The following is a 5441-nucleotide window of genomic DNA, read 5'->3' as shown; positions in this document are numbered from 1 at the left end:
TAAAATGACAGCTGCAGCTACTGACAGGCTCTGTGACAGAGGATATTTATAAGAAAGCAGTTCCTCTGTCGGGGTATTTTCGCGGGGGCTTTCCAACCACAGCTTCCACTCATTTCACACCGTTCATTTTCAATGTGTTGGTTCTCTCTCTCTCTCTCTCTCTCTCTCTCACACACACACACACACACACACACACACACACACACACACACACACAGCGAGAGAGAGAGAACGGGGTCGACGCAAATGATAGAAAATCATTCATAATTGGCATCAGGTTTAAAAGGTAGGAATCTGAAGACCGGGACTCGCGCCCTAGGGCAATTCTTTTGCAAGATTTAAATCTGTAAACTGATACTATTTCGATTTATAAAACAAAATCATTGGGATTGTATTTTGTTTTTATGATACACGGAAACCAACAGTTAAATAAACAAAGAGAAGGTTCCTGACATTGGCAGAGTTAGGCTCTCTCCCTTCTATACCGTAAAGGTGGGTGGGAAATTACTGTAAACGATGTTCTATGAGGAACGGAGTCCATTCATCACCAAAGCGATAACTTGCCCACCCAGCTATACACAGACTAGTAAGGTTGAAAGGAAATTTATCCCTTCAGCTTCACCCATCTGGAGACAAATCTAGTTGACTACGATGTGGCCTCGGTACATCATAACCAAAGTACACCACCTAAGATTTTACAGAAGCCTGTGAAAATCTACCTCTCAAAATTGGCAATTTCAGAAAGAAGAAATTCGGGGCCATCGCTAATTGCAGCGTTGCCCTTTCACCATTTGTTAAAAAAAGAAAAGAATAATACTCCATACATTATCACCTCTCTAATTATGCTAGGTTCCTAAGGTTGTCATAGCCGGGGTGGTAGTGGGGATAAGCTCCCACTACCTGTAAAGGTCTCTGAATGGCGTACATCTCTAACAGCCTCTGACAACCAAGTCCAACTCTTGGACTTCACGTGTGGCTTAGTTACTAGGCCCGGCGGAACTGTTTCTACTGACAAGAGAGGGGGCAAAGGCGGACCACTGGCACCTCAAAACCAGTTGCTTCGGCCAGGTGGTGCTCGTCAGCCTTGGACGGCAGCCGCCTAGGAGAATGGAAACTCCGATTTTAAACCTCCGCTGCCTTGCGCCCATACCCACCCATGGGAAAGGCTTCAGGAGTAAACCCCAAGGAAGAAATCCGGATCCGGGGTCCCCAAGGCAGTTCGATGTTGTTTACAATTTCACTCTGGCCAACCTCTGCGACAACACGGGTGCCAAGCTGTCTCGTCGCTTGCCCTTCCCTTGGACTACATCAGTGACGTGGAGAGGGGGAGCCGCTGCATGGGCAACAGCCGGTTCTTCAAATCTTCCCGCCCAGGCAAGAACCCTGGAGAGGGCACAGTCCGCCAGAGGCGCAAACCCAAGATCCCCTGGGATAGACAGCTGTCTACCACTAATCTCACTACTACTGCACATCGTGAGAAATTTTTCAATACCTAACGTGTTTAATATAATATTTATATTCAAATAGGTCAACAGTTCCCCAACATGCCAAAAAATATAATTTTGCCCTGGTATTGGATGCAATAGTTTATTAGATTATAATAAGAGAAAGGCAGATAAGCTTTCAGATAAATTCTGCTTCTCTAACCATGAGTGTAGCACCCAAATAATTGGCAAGACAAATATCCCCAGATTTCCAGATTTACATCTGAATTTTTTTTTGCTTTTCAGAGTATACTCCAAGCAATCACAAATAATCAACAACACCAATTTATATTACTATATATTTAAAGTGTAAGGGCTTCCAGAGGATAAAAAAAACACTTCTTGTTATTTTTTCCATAAAATTTAATACCTATCTGAGCTTTAAGGTCTCCCTACTTCAACGTCATGGCAAGCTCAATTTGCTTGTAAACTACAGCCTAGCATTGGCTCTTTTGGGCAAGTTTAAGGAAAGAGTTAAATTTCATTCCTCCTTGGTATGTGCTAAAATTTTCAACACAAAATGGAAGTTTATAAGACAAAATGCAGTCAGCCTATAATGTGGGTATGTTTTCAGAAATTACAAGGGAACCAGTGCATAGCAAAGTTTTGGGAACTTATTCCACGTACAGCTCTGAAAGTAGATAATACTGAGAAACTTTTTTTTCTGGGAAAGGGAAAACGATTCTGCAGATGCAGAGAGAGGGGGAACTTTTTCACTCAGAGGGTGATGAGAGTGTAGAGTGAAGTGCCAGGGGAAGTGGTTGACGCAGGCTCAATTCCAACATTTAAGACAAATTTGCATAAGCACATGGATTGGAGGGGTATAGAGCACTATGATCCAGGTGTGAGTCGATGGGACTATGCAGAATAATAGTTTGGCACAGACTAGATGGGTTGAAGGGCCTGTGTCTGTGCTGTAGTGACTCTACAACTCTATCAGCAAGACCACAGAATTAATCGTTGACTTCAGGAACAGGAACTCGGGAAAACCCACACCAGTGCTCATCTAAGGCTCAACAGCTTCAAGTTCCTGAACATCAAAAGAGAGTCATAGAGTCACAGAAAAGTACAGCACAGAAACTTTGGCCCATCTAGTCCATGCCAAGCCACTGAAACTCCTATGAACCTGCACCAAGACCATGGCCTTCGGTATCATGACCATCCATGTACCTATCCAAACTTCTGTTAAACATTGAAATCGAGCTTGCATGCACCATTTGCGTCGGCAGTTCATTCCACACTCTCATGACCCTCTGAATGAACAGGTTTCTCCTCATGTTTCCTTAAACATTTCACCTTTCACTCTTAAACCATGACCTCTCATTGTAGTCCCACCCACCTGAAGTGGAAAAAGCCTGCTTGCATTTATCCTATTTATGCCCCTTATAATTTTGTATAACTCTATCTAATCTCCTCCTAATCTTCTATGTTCCAAGGAATAAAGCCTTAACCTATTCAATCTTTCCATATCACTCAGGCCCTCCAGACCCAGCAACATCTTTGTAAATTTTCTCTGCACTCTTTCAACCTCGTTCACATCTTTCCTGTAGGTAGGTGACTAAAACTGCACACAATACTCCAAATTAGGCCTCACCAATGTCTTATACACCTTCAACATAACATCCCATCTTCTGTACTCAATACAGTACATTGATTTATGATGGCCAGTGTGCCAACAACTTTTTTTACAACCCTACCTACCCGTGACACCACTTTCATCGTGTTATGTACCTGTATTCCCAGATGCCTTTGTTCTATCACACTCCTCAGTGCCCTACTGTTCATTGTGTAAGACTTACCCTGGTTAGTCCTACTGAAGTGCAAAACCTCGCACTTGTCTGCATTAAATTCTCCTGCCAGTTTTTTAGACCATTTTCCCAGCTGATGTGGATCCCTTTGCAAGCCATGATAACTTTCCTCACTGTCCACTATAACCCCAATCTTGGTGTCATTCACGAATTTGCTAATCTAGTTAACCACATTATCATTGAGATTTTTGATATAGATGACAAACAACAATGGACACAGCACTGATCTCCACGGCACCTTACTAGACACAGGCCTCCGGTCACAGAGGCAACCATCTACTACCACTCTCTGGCTTTTCCCACAAAGCCAATGTCTAATCCAATTTACTATTTCATCCTGAATGCCGGGCGACTGAACCTTCTTGACCAAACTTCCATGCAGGGCCTTGTCAAATGCCTTGCTAAAGTTCATGTAGAAAACATCCAATGCCTTGCCTTCATCAACTTTCCTGATAACTTCCTCGAAAAACTCTAAGACTGATTAGGCATGACCTACATGCATGAAGCCATGCTGACTCTCCTTAATCAATCGATGTCCATCAGAATATACCCAGCCCTTTATAATATCTTCCAATAGTTTTCCCACTACTGATGTAGTAATGGGGAATTATAGGTTCAGATGCCTATAATTTTCTGGTTTATTTTTGTAGTCCTTCTTAAACAGTGGAACAATATTGACTACCCTCCAATCCTCTGATACGTCATCGTTTTCTAAGGATAATTGAAATATCTCTGCTAGGGTCCCGGCAATTTTTGTACTTGCCTACCGCAGGGTCCAAGGGGGACACCTCGTCAGGCACTGGGGATTTATCCACCATAATTTGCCTCAAGCTAGCAAACACCATCTCCCCTGTAATCTGTATGGAGTTCATGAAGTCAATGCCATTTGGCCTTACTTCTAGATCTCGGAGGATCTATCCTAAGCCCAAGATATTGATGCAATCACGAATAAGGCATTCCAACATCTATACTCCATTAGGAGACTGAACAGATTTGGTATGTGACTAAACACTCAAGTAAATTTCTGTGGATGTACATTGGAGAGCACTCTGCTTGCATCAGTGCCTGGTATGATGCACAGGATTAGAAAAAGCTGCAGAGGGTTGTAAACTATTTATTTATTATCGTAACCAACAGTGATGATGAAGAGGCCTCCGTCAGTCAGGGTCAACCATGTTGTGTCCTAGCTGTCTAGATTCACAAGCCAAGGCAGTACACTATGGAGAGCAAGCTTCCACTCTTCATGCACCTGATGAACCCAAAGGAACGGCAGAGACCAAATCAGTTTGGCACCAGCGGCATTGCAAGAGTTGCTAATCAGGATTGTAGGACAATGTAGGATTGCCTTAGGGACTCCAGTCCTGGATTTTTCCCTCAGGGTTTACTCCCGAAGCCTTCCCCATAAGTGGGTATAGCCACAAGGCAGCGGAGGTTTGAGATCAGAGTTCTCCTCCTACTGGATGAATGGCCAACCACAGCTGATGAGCCCCATCTGCCTGAAGCTTACAGTATTCTTTATGCATCGCACTGCACTGCTGCCGCAAGATAACAAATTTCACAACGTAGGTCAGTGATAATGGACCTGATTCTGATTCTGAGAAGTTACTGTAAGCAGAAACTCAAGCACGTTAAATCAGAGATTTTGGAGGATCTAACATCAGATCAGGACAACATCTCAGCTGCCGTGGGTAACAGGGATAAGGCAGGGTAGATCTCAGTGTCCACAGAAATGTTCATTCCCATGCTGAACAACTCAAGGCGAAGGTTGGCACACTTGGTCAGTGTGCAGTCATGCCTTTAAAAAGCGACGTGAGGCATGAAGATGCTTAAACATATTAAAAAGCAGATAGAAGAGTTCCAGAAGGGAGAGAGCACGGATACAACAGATGCTAACTTGTGAGCAACAGATTCTAGGTGATACAAATCCATTGAAACAATGCCCTATTCTGTACATGGGAGAAACAGACAATAGCTTAAGAATACATTGACGAGACACCTGTTAACATGACACTGACAGCACAGATCTGTGAGCTGACACTGCCAGCAGCATGGGATCCAGTCTTTAGAGATCCTGGGCCTGGAACTGAACATTAACAGGTCACCTCCTTCAGAGAACAGGAGCAGAGAGGAAACGGAATGAGTCATTACA

Source organism: Mobula hypostoma, chromosome 2, assembly GCF_963921235.1.
Source record: "Mobula hypostoma chromosome 2, sMobHyp1.1, whole genome shotgun sequence".
NCBI lineage: Eukaryota > Metazoa > Chordata > Chondrichthyes > Myliobatiformes > Myliobatidae > Mobula > Mobula hypostoma.
Note: the sequence above shows the minus strand (reverse complement) of the source record.